Below are 13,997 nucleotides of genomic sequence, written 5' to 3' on the forward strand. Positions count from 1 at the left end.
TTTTTCGGCGTATTCTAGATTATACTTTAACGTAATTAGTTACTTGGTATTAGACAAAAGAATTTAACTTATGAATGAAATGCAAAAAAGTACGTTTTCCCATACTAACTTACATACAAATTTCAATCGCAATGCGGAATACGGGGACACAATCAATCGCTTCCAAATTTTACACAGTTGTTTTGGACGCCCATACAAGTTGAAAAAGCTTTGTTCCGGGTTGATGCAATCAAATTTAAAGTTTCTCGATACAACGTTGACCCACTCTAGTCTTTCTAATGAGTATTCAGCATGACCACGATGAGGGTGACTGATTCCCGGTCGGTTCAGGAACTTTTCGAAAAGGACATTTTGTTGACTTCCTCGAGTCTGATACACGATATACACTTGAAATGGTCAATGGCATATGAAGCTCTCAGTTTGTGGAAGTGCTTGTAAAGCAGTAAGCTGAGAAGCAGGCTTTGTCCCAATGAAGACGTCACGCCAAGAAGAAGGAGAAGATTTTGTTTTTTGGTAAATACTGACATTTGGCCTGAGACCATTTGAACGTGGGGATCTAGTCAGTCAAATTCTCGAAAGGTAGGGTAATAGGCTAATTGTTGAACACTACCCAATTGTTAAACAGTTTCTGAAAATTTTGTTATGAATCTAACTTAAGTTATTCTCGCTCAACGTAAACGTATAATGTAGATGCGTATACAACATGTGTATCACGATATTGCTCCAATTAAGTTACAAAATTATACATATTTCACGTCAACAATATTGATTGCAAATTTTGTACCGCTGATGACACGAAAACCGCACAATTCTTAAGATTAATTTTAAGAAATTGCTTTTACGAAATAAGCTTTGCTGACAAATCGACCAAAAATATCAAAGTCACACCATAGTTACTAGAACTGGAAGGATGTCCTTAACAGTTTATCATTGTTTAAAATCATATTTTCATTGTAATTTCATTTGAATTTTTTTTTCTTATCACACTATCATTATGCATCTAGGATCCAATTGTTGAACACTGGCCTAACCTACGATGTCAGCATGACTGCCAGAATTTTTTTTTCACTTTACCTAATCGTGGCATGTCATGGGGTTTCAAGGGCGTTCCAGAGATGTTTCAGGGATGTTGTAGAGGGCTTCAGGATGGTTCCAGGGGTTTTGAATGGGTTTCAAGGGCGTTCCAGAGGTTTTCCAGAGGGATTTAGAGTGTTATGGTGGTCCTAAGAGTATTTCAGGGCGTTCCAGACAGGTTAAGGAGCGATCCACGGGTTTTCAAGGGATTTCAGAGTAGTTGTAGAGGTGTTCTAGGGGGTTGAGTGGGTCTCATGGGTATCCAGGAGTGTTTCAGGGGCTTACAAAGGTTTTTTTTTTCAATCTTTTTCGCTTCTAGTCAAATCTTTTCAGTCATTTTTTGCATCTAGTCATGTTTAAAACAATTTCAGTCCACTAGAGCTCTCTTCAAATGAGAAGCGATTCCCTGTCATTTCAAATGACTAACTGGCCAAAAAACACGAAAACCCGGAAAAAATCCGCCAGAGTGAAAAAATATCGGATGTCGGATCAAAGTCGGGTTAAATTTCATCAAATGTTGGACCACTGTTGGACCCACATTGGATAACTGTAGGGTCTATGTTGGGTTTGGTAGCCAAAATAAAACAGGTCAATGATAGGTTTACACTCCCGTTCAAAAGTTTGGGGTCACCCCCTCAAAAACATGTCATTTTTTTAGGCCCATATCTCCGCCAATTTGCGTCCGATTTCAAAACCCTAGGTTTCATTTAAAAGATAATAAGTCAAAGAAACTTTGAACATGATTTAAAAGAAACTTTTACAAAAAAAAATTTGTATGTAAACTTAACCCAAGGTTGCCAAATTTTCTAAAAAATAAATATAGACTTACGGCACTGTCGCTGGAAATTGGGTCGACCTAATTTTAAGATGAGAGCGGTAATATCCTCCATTTTCTATTAGCTTTCAACTGCTTTTTACAGAACTTAGCTAAAAAATCTAGAAAAAAAGTTATTAAGTAAATTATTCCTTGATGTCATCGACAAAAAGTTTGGGGTCACCCCTCAAAATGCTGTATCGGCCAAAAGTTTGGGGTCACTATCGTAAAACATGGAAAAGTGATTTGTTGATATCTTTGTCATCTCTCATTCAATTTTAATTCTTCTTGGCTTATTTCAAACAAAATGAATGATACTTCCTGCATAGACATTGAACCACACATATTTGTTGAAATTTACATACTAAAACTTAACGTAAAGTTGCCTCATTTTTTGAAGCGTGGTAAAATGTGCTAACTTTACATAACATTTTTATATACAAAAATCGTTAAATACGTTAAGTTGAAGACATCAAACGTAAATTTAGTTAATTATCTTTGAAATGAGCCAAAAATAATTAAAATTGAACTATAGATGACGAAGATATCACCAAATCATTTTTCCATGTTTTACGATAGTGACCCCAAACTTTTGGCCGATACATCATATTGAGGGGTGACCCCAAACTTTTGGTCGATATTATTAAGGATTAATTTACTTAATAACTTTTTTTCTAGATTTTTTAGCTAAGTTCTGTAAAAAGCAGTTGAAAGCTAATAGAAAATGGGTCATATTACCGCTCTCATCTTAAAATTTGGTCGACCCAACTTCCAGCGACACAGCCGTAAGTTTATATTCATTTTTTAGAAAATTTGGCATCTTTGGGTTAAGTTTACATACAAATTTTTTTGAAAAAGTTTTTTTTAAATCATGTTTAAAGTTTCTTTGACTTATTATCTTTTGAATGAAACCTAGGGTTTTGAAATCGGATGCAAATTGGCGGAGATATGGGCCTAAAAAAATGACATGTTTTTGAGGGGGTGACCCCAAACTTTTGAACGGGAGTGTATGTCGGGTTATACGTCATCAATTACGAACAAAGCTTGAACCGTTCAACAATTAGCGAGAATCGTCCAACATTAGGATGAGCTAGCTTCAGGAAGCGTTCAACATTTGGGTTACAGGCTTCCCATACAAATGTTCTATTATCTCTTAGAAAATGGAATGTAAGGGAATACAAATTCAATGGGAGTATAAGGAATGCGTGGATCTAGACGTTTACTGGATATTTTTCAACTTATGACGAATTCCGCGCCAACCCTTCTATGGGGCTGGCAGCACCCTCTCAGAATCGAACGAAACTTTGTGGCCATGAACAATAGGTCTTTCTAAGCAACTTTGCATATTTCGTTTTTCGAAATTTTTCAAGAGTAACATTTGAAGAGGGCCTATTTTTTTCATAGATTTTTTTCAATTCGATGTAACTCAAAAATGACAAGACCTACAAAAAAATTGTTGTATGGCGGACTATCGTGAAATTTCATGAAGTTTTTTAGAAAAATATCCAAAAAATACAAAATTAATTCCTACACTGAAAAATAAAGGTTTTAAAAATTTAAATCGATTTTACAAAAAATCCTATGTTTTTAAATCGATGATTTTTTTTTCTGGAGAAAGGTATTTCAATTACCTACATTTTCTCCAAACAATGTTGCTGTGACATATTTAAGGGAAAAAAGTTTTTCTAACAAAAACTTTTTTCATGTCCACATTGAGTGAATATTTTTCATCGTGTTTCGTGCCAACATGGCCATATATAGGTTCAGTAGCCTGTCGTCAACCAATGAAACTTTATGGATGTTTAAAAAATAGTTGAAGAAGCAATTTTGCATAATCCAACATTTATCTAGACTACCATTTGAAAAGGGCGTATTAGGGTGGCCCACACTTATATGAAAAACATAAAATTCGAAAAATGACAAGTCTTACCTCCTGTACCGATTGTTTTGGACTCCCAGGAGCTACGTTCAGCATTTGAGCGGAATCGAGTTAGTCTAAGGGGTGCTACACAAATTATGTCACGCAAAATACGTCCTTTTCCAACCCCCTCCCCTCCCCACTATGTCACGCTTTTTATATGGGATCTCACCACTGTTTGTACGGGTCGTCACGCTCTGCAAAACCTCGCCTCCTCCCCTTCTAAAGCGTGTCGTAATTTGTGCATGGCCCCTAATGGGGCGCTCAACGAGCTTGAAGTTTGTATGGGAAAACTTGACCAAATGTATGCAGAAATCTTAAGCTTTTGATTTTTGCCGCTAGGTGGCGCTGTAAGCCAATTAATAAACACATTGGTATTATTGTAGGTAACTATATGCCAAACAACTTTGTTGAAGACCCGTAAGTGATCCGTCAGTGAGGCGAAGCATTGGGATTTCATTATTGATATTCCTTTACATGTATTGGTAAAACGATAATAATGTTTCACCTCACTTTACCTAGAGTATAAATTTTTAACAGGCTTCGGATCACTTTGCGGTCTTCGATAAAGTTGTTTGGCATATCGTCACCTACGAGAATAGCCAAGTTTTTAATTTTTTTTTATTAATTGGACACTTGCAGCGCCACCTAGCGGCAAAAATCAAAAGCTTAAGATTTCTGCATACATTTGGCCAAGTTTTCCCATACAAACTTCATGCTCGTTGAACGCCCCATTAGGGGCCATGCACAAATCACGTCACGGGGAGGGGGTTTTTTCAGAACGTGACGACCCATACAAACAATCGTGAGGTCCCATACACAAAGCGTGACATAGAGGAGAGGGGGGTTGAAGAAGGTCGAATTTTACGTGACATAATTTGTGTATCACCCCTTAGACTAAATCGATTTCGCTCAAATGCTGAACGTAGCTTCTGGGAATCCAAAACAACTGATGCAGGAGCAGTGAAGTAAATTTTCAGACAAATGAGGCACAAAACAAGCAACAAAGAAGACACGGCGATTACTCTTTATCCCAATTGGTAACAGATAATGACATGATCTCGAAAATTTTTGTTGCAGACAAAACGGAGCTTGAATTTGTTGCGTACTTTTCAACTTGTGAATAATCAACTATTACCAACCCAAAATCAAAACTTTTTGATGATACATCTTCAGCAGCGTTGCAGTGCATACCGATTTGAAGTAACCGCTCGAAAATCGCAATGCAAGCCTTAAAAATCTCTAAACTCGTGGTGCGGCTCCACCCCATTACCCCGAACGCCATTACCCCGAACGCCACTACCCCGAATGCCATTACCCCGAATAGGCCACTACCCCGAAAGCCATTACCCCGAATGGGTCATTACCCCGAAAGTCATTTCCCCGAAAGCCACTACCCCGAAAGGGCCATTACCCCGAATCGTTCAGGAGACCACCAAAAAAGTGGTGACCGATTACAAGTTGCTGAAGGTGGTTATTAGTTAGAAAAGGGTAATCAGTAACTAGTGTATGTATGAATACTCTTCTCCATCCTATGCCCCAATGTTAATTCTATTCTTAGACAGATGATTTAGGTACCGATTTTTTCCTTTTTTTTGTAACGAGTAAAAAAATATAAAAATAAAACAAATCAAATAGCTCTTATTTACTTCGTTTTAGATAGCATGACAATGGGAGCACATTGTTTAAGATAGGTTCTGTTTCCCTTAGGTTTCCGTATGTTGTGCTTCATGCAAAAGTAAGGTTCGTGAAAACGAAAGCGGCAAACGAAGAAGAGAAGTAAACACAAAAAATTTTCCATAAACTACAAGTATTTCAAACTGACATTTTCCCTTCTTTTGAAAGTTGGTTGGCCTCAAGCACGATTGTAAACTGGTGGCAAACGATTGTGCTTGTTATCAAACTACACTACTTCAAATATTTGCCTTCTTTTAAAAATAGGCTGTTCTTTTGAGTTTGCAGTTGTCAACCGTGTATTATTGCAGAGTTGTTTGGGAGCCAAACTGTTAATTTCTTTATAGAAATGTTTCCTTCTTTTCATCAGAAGCTGTTCTTTCGAGTTTGAGTGTTACGTAGTTTATTGGCAGACGAATAACTAACTCCATAGCGGATTTATTCTTCTTTGAATAATAGGTTGTTCTGTCAAGTAAAATTTTTCAGAATTGACTTGCGGCCAAACTGGCAACTAGATTTCTTTTGCTTTTCTTTTGATTTTGATGACCAGTTTCCAGAACATCAAGCCCTAAAATTGTTTTCTGAATATTTTTTTCAAGATTGTAGTACTGGACTGGATTTCAGATATTCAGTTCAGTTCACTTCAGGGGACCCGCAAGCGGCAAGGTAGGCCTACTGCTCATCTTTTGCGAGTGTGTTAGTGTGGACTGGCAACGCGACCTGAAGCCTGGTCGAATCCTGCTTGGAAATCGGTTTGTTATGCCGATGGGGATGGCCCGCGAAATCGCATTGTGTTGTTTGGGAAAGCCCGCTCGATGCATGTTAGGTAGGCGTAGTTTGTTCGAGTTTGACGTGCCTGCACCCTCCCTGGTTCACTTAGCAAGGTAGATCCAGCATCGTTGGACCAAATTAACTATTTTTTTTTCTGGCGATTAAACTGTAGCTTTTCTTTTCATGAAAGGCTGTTCTTCTAGCTGCACTTATATAGTTTACTGGGAGTGAAAGCTGCTTACCGTATATGAGATTTGCCCTTCTTCAATTTATAGGCTGTTCCCGACTAGAAGATTCTAAGAAAAATATAACATTATTATAACAAACCCTGATATTTATAACTCATTGTGATATAATCAAGTTTTAATATCTTTGAGGTTTACAAATGTTATATCTCAATTATATCATATTATGTTATAAATGTTGTTTTATAACTCATTGTGAAATAATTTAGTTTCAATTACTTGACATTCAGAAAATCATTTTGTACAATTGTATCAAAATATGATAGGAACTAGTTTTCTTGAAGCTAAAACTTAAATCATATTTTGTTATAATATTGATCAGATCATAACAACATAGGTTATTATTTTGATTGGACTGGTGTACTTTTTGTTATAATTCTAGTTATTTCAACATCATCCTGCACCTAGTTTATAACATAATAAGTTATAGAAAAATTTTATAACATCATAACACAATGAAACTTGATAGATTTTTCTAGTCGGGTTCTTTCTAGTTACGTCGTTTTCGGGTTGATTGGCGACATATCTCTACTAATTCCATCTGGTGTTTTTCCTTATTTTAAAGTTGGGCTGTTCTTTCGACTTATATTGTTACAGAGTTGTTTGGTAGCCATGTTGCCCTTTGCAGATTTATGTATAGGGGCCGTGCATAAACTATGTAAGTAGGAGAGGGTCCATCCAAATTCTAAGCTATATACAAATTTACATATTTTTGTATGAACAGACTTCGTGGCCGAGCGGTTAGCGGCGTTAGTCGTTTAGGTATCTCGCATGCCTCGGAGTGTGGGTTCGATTCCCACTCCGGTCGAGGAAAACTTTTCGTCAAAACAGAAAACACTCCACTGGGCCACTGAGTGTTATACGTGTTGTCCATTGTCTAATGTTAGTAATGTACAGTCTGTGCGGACTCTGGCCGAAGACGGTGTAATTGTCTTTTAAATTCTACGATGAGGAGGGGGTGAGGACCGAGGTGACCAAAATTCGGTCTACGTAGTTTATGAATGGTCCCATAAGAGATTTGCCCTTCTTTAATTTATATGCTGTTCTTTCTAGTTGTATCCTTACAGACCTTATTGGCGGCCAACCTATCAATCCCATTTTTCACATTAAAGGAATGTTTTTTTTAAGTTACACTGTTATGTAGTTTTATTACCAAATCGCCTATTCCTCCTTAAAAGATTTTTTTCTTTTTCCAACTATAAAATGTTCTTTCCGGGCCTATTTTGCAATTTGTATTATTTGATCTCGCCTAATGATCATTAGACTTATTAGTGATACTTTGGTCAAATGTCTCTTCGGCCTAATGAGCCAATATCGATAGCCAGTATTTGAAGGACCTTTGCTGACAGCTCTCATACAAGATCATCTCTAATACGTATTATTCCATTATTTTGTTTTAAGGTTATTCTTTACAATGATATCTTCTGGTATTAAAGCTGTCAGTAATGTTATTAAATTAATAAAAATATAAAATACCCATCATCAGAATAACCCATCTAAAAATATGCTTTCGGGGTAATGGCGTTCGGGGTAGTGGCCCATTCGGGGTAGTGGCGTTCGGGGTAATGGCCCATTCGGGGTAACGGCTTTCGGGGTAATGGCCTATTCGGGGTAATGGTTTTCGGGGTAGTGGCGTTCGGGGTAATGGCGTTCGGGGTAGTGGCATTCGGGGTAATGGGGTAGAACCCGTGGTGCACGATCTTTGCCCTATTCTGTTCAAGTTGGGACAAACCTATGTCGCATTGGGTAGAATGTCGCAACAAATTCAGGTTGCGACATTGTCGTTATTGTTGCGCGATGGTTGAATTTTGATTCACTGTGCAGGAGGTAAGGCTTGGCATTTTTTGAAATTTATGTTTTTCATATTAGTGTGGGTCACTCCAATACACCATTTTCAAATGTTAGTCTAGATAAATATTAAATTATGCCAAGTTGCTTCTTAAACAATTTTTTGAACTTCCATAAAGTTTCATTGGTTGATGAGAGGCTGCTGAACCTATATATGGCCATGTTGGCACGAAACACGATGAAAAATATTCACTCAATGTGGACATGAAAAAAGTTTTTGTTAGAAAAACTTTTTCCCTTAAATATGTCACAGCAACATTGTTTGGAGAAAATGTAGGTAATTGAAATACCTTTCACCTGAAAAAAAATCATCGATTTAAAAACATAGGGTTTTTTGTAAAATCGATTTAAATTTTTAAAACCTTTATTTTTCAGTGTAGGAATCAATTTTGTATTTTTTGAATATTTTTCTAAAAAAATTCATAGATTTTCACGATAGTCCGCCATACAATACTTTTTTGTAGGTCTTGTCATTTTTGAGTGACATCGATTTGAAAAAAATCTATGGAAAAAAATTAGGCCCTCTTCAAATGTTACTCTTGAAAAAATTCGAAAAACAAAATATGCAAAGTTGCTTAGAAAGACCTATTGTTTATGCCCACAAAGTTTCGTTCGATTCTGAGAGGTTGCTGCCAACCGTTGGTCGAGTTGGCGCGAAATTCGTACGGCGGTGTCGCTGAAAATTGGGTCGACAAAATTTTAAGATAAGAACGGTAATATAACCTATTTTCTATTAGCTTTCAATTGCCTTTTTCGAACTTGGCTAAAAATACAGAAAAAAGTTATTAAGTGAATTAACTCTTGATGTCATCGACCAAAAGTTTGGGGTCACTATCGTAAAACATGGAAAACTGGTTTGTTGATATCTTTGTCAACTTTCATTCAATATTAATTCTTCTTGGCTTATTTGAAACATAATGAATGGTACTTGCTGTATAGACATTAAACCACACATATTTGTTACAATTTACATACAAAACTTAACGTAAAATTGCCTCGTTTTTTTTAAGTGGTGAAATGTGTTAACTTTACATAACATTTTTAAGTTCAGGGCAAGGTTGATACTATTTACCAATAATATATTATATGATGGATATGAGTTTGAGATTCTGAAAAGTATCAATCCACCTATAAGTGTGAAGTTCATGGAGCTTCAGTGTCATTTTAAAAAGAACTTATTTTCCAGCTTTTTTGTCCTAGAAACCTAAAAAGGAACTGCTAACAACTTCGAGGATGCCACCATAAAATTGTTGATTCGATATTCGCAATATTTGATGAGATATTTCAGATAATATTTTGACGCAATCTCGCCCCTCTGACCCATTGTCACCCTCAACGACGGTACCCTAATTATTATTATTAACTCTTTATTATAGGGAAATTCAGACCGAGGCAAAAAATATGTAATTATATTATATTACACATTCATTCTGCGTCACTGGTCTATTTGCTGAACACTAGCAAAACTACAGTAGATTTTAGTAAATTGTGGAGCGTTTCAAAGACGTGGAAGAAACCTTTGCTAAGGGTGTTTCAGAGTGTTATAGAGACTAGGGGCGTTTCAGAGACGTACTAACATGCGGTTATGGAGGCGTTTTGGGGGTTCAGAAGGGATTCCTAGGGGATTTACCGAAATTTCAGGTGGTTTCCCGAATGAGGGGGAGGGGGTTTTAAGGAGACCGTAGAAAATTTCAGGAAGCTTCAGAAGAGTTTCAGATGTGCGTCAGAAGCTTTTCAGGTGGTTTCAAGGAAGCTTCCAAGATTCTGAGGGTTTGTAATAGGCTTAAGGAGGCTTAAGAAGATTTGGAGGGATTCATAATGGCGGCTTTAGGATTTTTGCAGGGTAGACTGCAAGAACTCCGGATCAACACAAGACTACGTAGGGTGAACAAGCTCGGCTGATCAGGTCTATAGTGATTTAGAGAGTGTGCGACGTAAAATGTGTGGCGTGGCGTTGTGAACTCAGTATTATCTAAAAGATGTTAAACTAAAATAATGAATGTTCAGACTATACTGACTAGACTAGATATAACCGCTCATTATTCTTATCGTGTTAAATCAACTGCTTCTAAGGCGCATTACGACAAAGTAACAATTGCAACGAATGTCCGAAGCTTCATCGACAAACATAATCGTCATAAACTGTAGTCGGAGTCACAGCTGTAGTTGGGTTGGTACCTGACTCCCGCAAATCCTTAATTCCAACGATGGCCATAAGTGCATGATGTCACATTCACTTATGTTACATCCTTTTCCAGCTGTTGCAGATACTTCCCAAGTACTACAACTCGCTGAGCTGTTATTGCTACTTCTGCTCCTGGTTCTGCTGCTGCTGCTGCTCCTAAGTGCCTGGGGATTTTCCGTTCCAACTGTCGTCGTTGTTGCCGTCGCCGTCGCCAACGCCACACATTTTCGCTTCCATTCTCCGGGTCCGGGTTTCATTCTTTCTGTGTGTGCACACTTTTATCGTGTCACGCTTCACTTGATTGTGCGCCGTAAATTTCAAAAGCACTTCTGAGTTGGGTGGTGCGGTGGTTCTTTCTAGCTAGCACTACATACTAGTAGTGGCAACAGTCGAGTCGTCGGCCAACCGCAATTTTTACTTTCCCTCAGCTCAGTCAGCAGCAATAGGTAGCAGTTTGTAATGGTTTGTGCACGCAGTCAGTCTGTCAGAGTCGGCTGGTTGGCTTTGCAGATGCAGCCAGTAGTGCGAGGCGCCACCACTTAGCATTTGGCCGTTTATGTACCACTTAAGGGCCGCCGCGTCGGGACGATGTGTGCCGGGGAAAAAAGTTCTTGTTCGAGCGAGCGGTAGTGTTGGTTAGTACTAAGCTAATCATGTCGTTTCCCAACAGGTGAGAGGGACTTTCAGTTTTTTTTTTCATAACTGGGGAGGAAACGACCTATTTAATATTTAAGCTGTTGAGCAGTCGGACTACTGTGACAAGTATAACTTGTCAAGTTACAAGATCAAGCTTGCGTGACGACTGTAGCCTTCAACTGATTTTTGCAAGATTGAGTTTTTGATTGCTATAGCTGTAATAAAGAATTTGTTCCTGTACATACGAAGCTTTAATCATTCTTTTAAGAAAATGCTTTAACTTAATCAGGAATAATGAAGTTTGCACGAATACACTAAGGCTTCTGTTCAAAAGGTCTTGACAGATTTATGCAACTATCGTTTACTCGAGACTATTGCCGAGCTATTTGACATTATCTTTGACAGTGCCATTATCGCCATGCTCGCCCTTTTGCAGGCATATTCTACGTGGCTTCCGAATTTCAGCTTATCGTCGATCATGCCCCCAATTGCTTCAGTGAGCAATAGAGTTGATCGTGCATCCGCCTGTGGTGACCACTGTTCAGACTTGCGGTTTGTGATGCGCGAGTACCAACTGTCTCAACCTCATCCAGTCCTCCACTATGCCAATTGTGTGCGTTGCTGTCAGTTCCACTATTTCTATCGACTCGCCGTATACCTCGAGAGTAACATCATCGGCAAAGCCGATCAGCTTTACGCCCGGTGGAAGTTTAAGCCTCAATACGCCATCATACGCCGCGTACCGGGCCCAGGATGGAGGTACTCCCGCGGTGATGTTGTAGCTTCTCTTGCCTTCCTCGGTGTCATAGATTCTGGAGGTAGCTCTCCAGTATCCGGCATAGGCTAACTGGGACTCCTAGGTGTATGGCGCACTCGATGGCGGCGGCCTATCTGACGCTTTTGAACGCATTCTTGACGTCCAGCGTGACGATCGCGCAATAGCGGATTCCTGTTTGCTTCTTTTGGAGCGCTACCTCAGCCGTTTTGGTTACAGACCTAATAGCGTTCACCGTCGATCGACCCTTCCGGAAGCCGAACTAGTTATCCGAGAGGCCAGAGTCATCGGGTTTCTCGATATAGACCATGTTCAACTTAAGCGACTTCGCTATTGCAATGAATTCGTCATTCGTCAGCGGGGCAACTTCGCTATGGCCATGGCCCATGGTCTTGTATCGTGGCGCGGGAACAGCGTTTCCACGATCTTCTGCAGCATCTCGGGGATGCGTTCTGGGGTTGCTGACAAGGACTATTCTCCAGGCATCACCCCATATGGTTCCCAAGCAACACACATGTTATAATAGAGTTACGACAGCGCAAGTTTTGGTTGTATAGAAGTTTATTTTACGTAATTCTAACATTGTGTTGAAATAACGTAAAATAAACTTCTATGCAACCAAAACTTGCGCTGTCGTAACTTTTATATAACATGTGTGTTGCTTGGGTTGTGTTGGCTACCTGTAAGAGATTTTCGAAGCACGCCCTCTTACGTGCCTTTTTTTTCCTTCTAAACCATAGGGGGATAATCTGCTCAACAGACACCCTAACAGAAGGTTAGGGTAGTGTAGGTCTGACAGGCCGTCTTCTACAGCAAAAGTAAAATCCAGGACTACTCTCTCCTCGTACCCACTAAACCATTCCTATGGTCGCCAAACCCTACGTCTCTCCGGAACCACCAAGAAGGTATTGCTTCAGAGAGGGGCTAGTGCACATCGCACCCACAAGGTTAGCTGCGTAGCCTGCAGCAACGAACATCGATGACTCGCTTTGGAGAGTCCATCACGGTAGCATGCTGGCGCTTAGCCAGTTTCCCGAGTGGTCCTCGCCATTCCCTTTGTCCTCGGGGACCACCTCTTGTACTGCATCTGGACTAGCCATTCTCCGAGTCCACGCGCCACCTCCTCTGTAGCTCCCAGACGATGTGGGTAATAGCCGTTGAACCGGCGTTCCAGCCAAACTCATCCCTACACATCCTCTGGACCAAGTTGTCCGGAGTTGTGTCCTCCCCGCATGTGGCAAGCATGCGGTCACGCATTGTGCGAAAACGCGGGCACACGAACAAAACGTGTTCCGCCGTTTCCTCTAAACCATTGCACACTGGGTATTCGGGAGAATTCGCATGCCCGAAACGGTGTAGATACTGTCGGAAGCAACCATGACCTGTAAGGACCTGTGTCAGGTGGAATGTGACTTCCCCATGGCGCCTATTAATCCAACTATCTACCCTCGGTATCAACCTATAGGTTCACCTTCCTTTGGTGGAACTGTCCCACGCGCGCTGCCATTTGACCATAGAGGCCATCCTGACAGTCCTGCGTATGCCTCTTGTGCCGCGCATTTCGAAGCACTCCATGTCCTCACTAATAAGAATGCTGATAGGCACCATACCAGTAATGACGCAGAGAGCGTCGTGTGACACGGTACGGTACGCGCTCGCAACCTTCAGGCACATAAGCCTGTAAGTACTTTCCAGCTTCCGTCGGTAGCATCTAGCACTTAGCGCGGTGCCCCACGCCGGGCCGCCATACCTAAGTATGGATGTAGCAACACTAGCCAGAAGCTTGCGCTTACTGGCGTACACCGCAGAGCTATTGGACATCATCCGCGACAGTGCCGCAATAGCTGTGGAGGCTCTTTTACAGGCATAATCGACGTGGCTACCGAAGGTAAGCTTATCGTCGATCATCACGACCAAATGTTTGACGGAGCGCTTTGACAGGATAGTACAGTCTCCTACACTGATCTCCGTCTGCTGCTCCGACTTCAGGTTGTTAACAACCGTCACCTCTGTCTTGTGGTGAGCCAGCTCCAGTTTCCTGGACCGCATCCACGCCT

General features: G+C 40.2%; 1 protein-coding gene across 1 annotated transcript in view; it reads right to left on the reverse strand.

Annotated features, from left to right (window-relative positions):
* The window catches only part of LOC109412379 (protein disks lost), an 842,465-nt gene that overhangs the window by 681,653 nt on the left and 146,815 nt on the right, over positions 1–13,997 (reverse strand). The gene's annotated exons all lie outside the window — the stretch shown is intronic.

Source organism: Aedes albopictus, chromosome 2, assembly GCF_035046485.1.
Source record: "Aedes albopictus strain Foshan chromosome 2, AalbF5, whole genome shotgun sequence".
Lineage (NCBI taxonomy): Eukaryota > Metazoa > Arthropoda > Insecta > Diptera > Culicidae > Aedes > Aedes albopictus.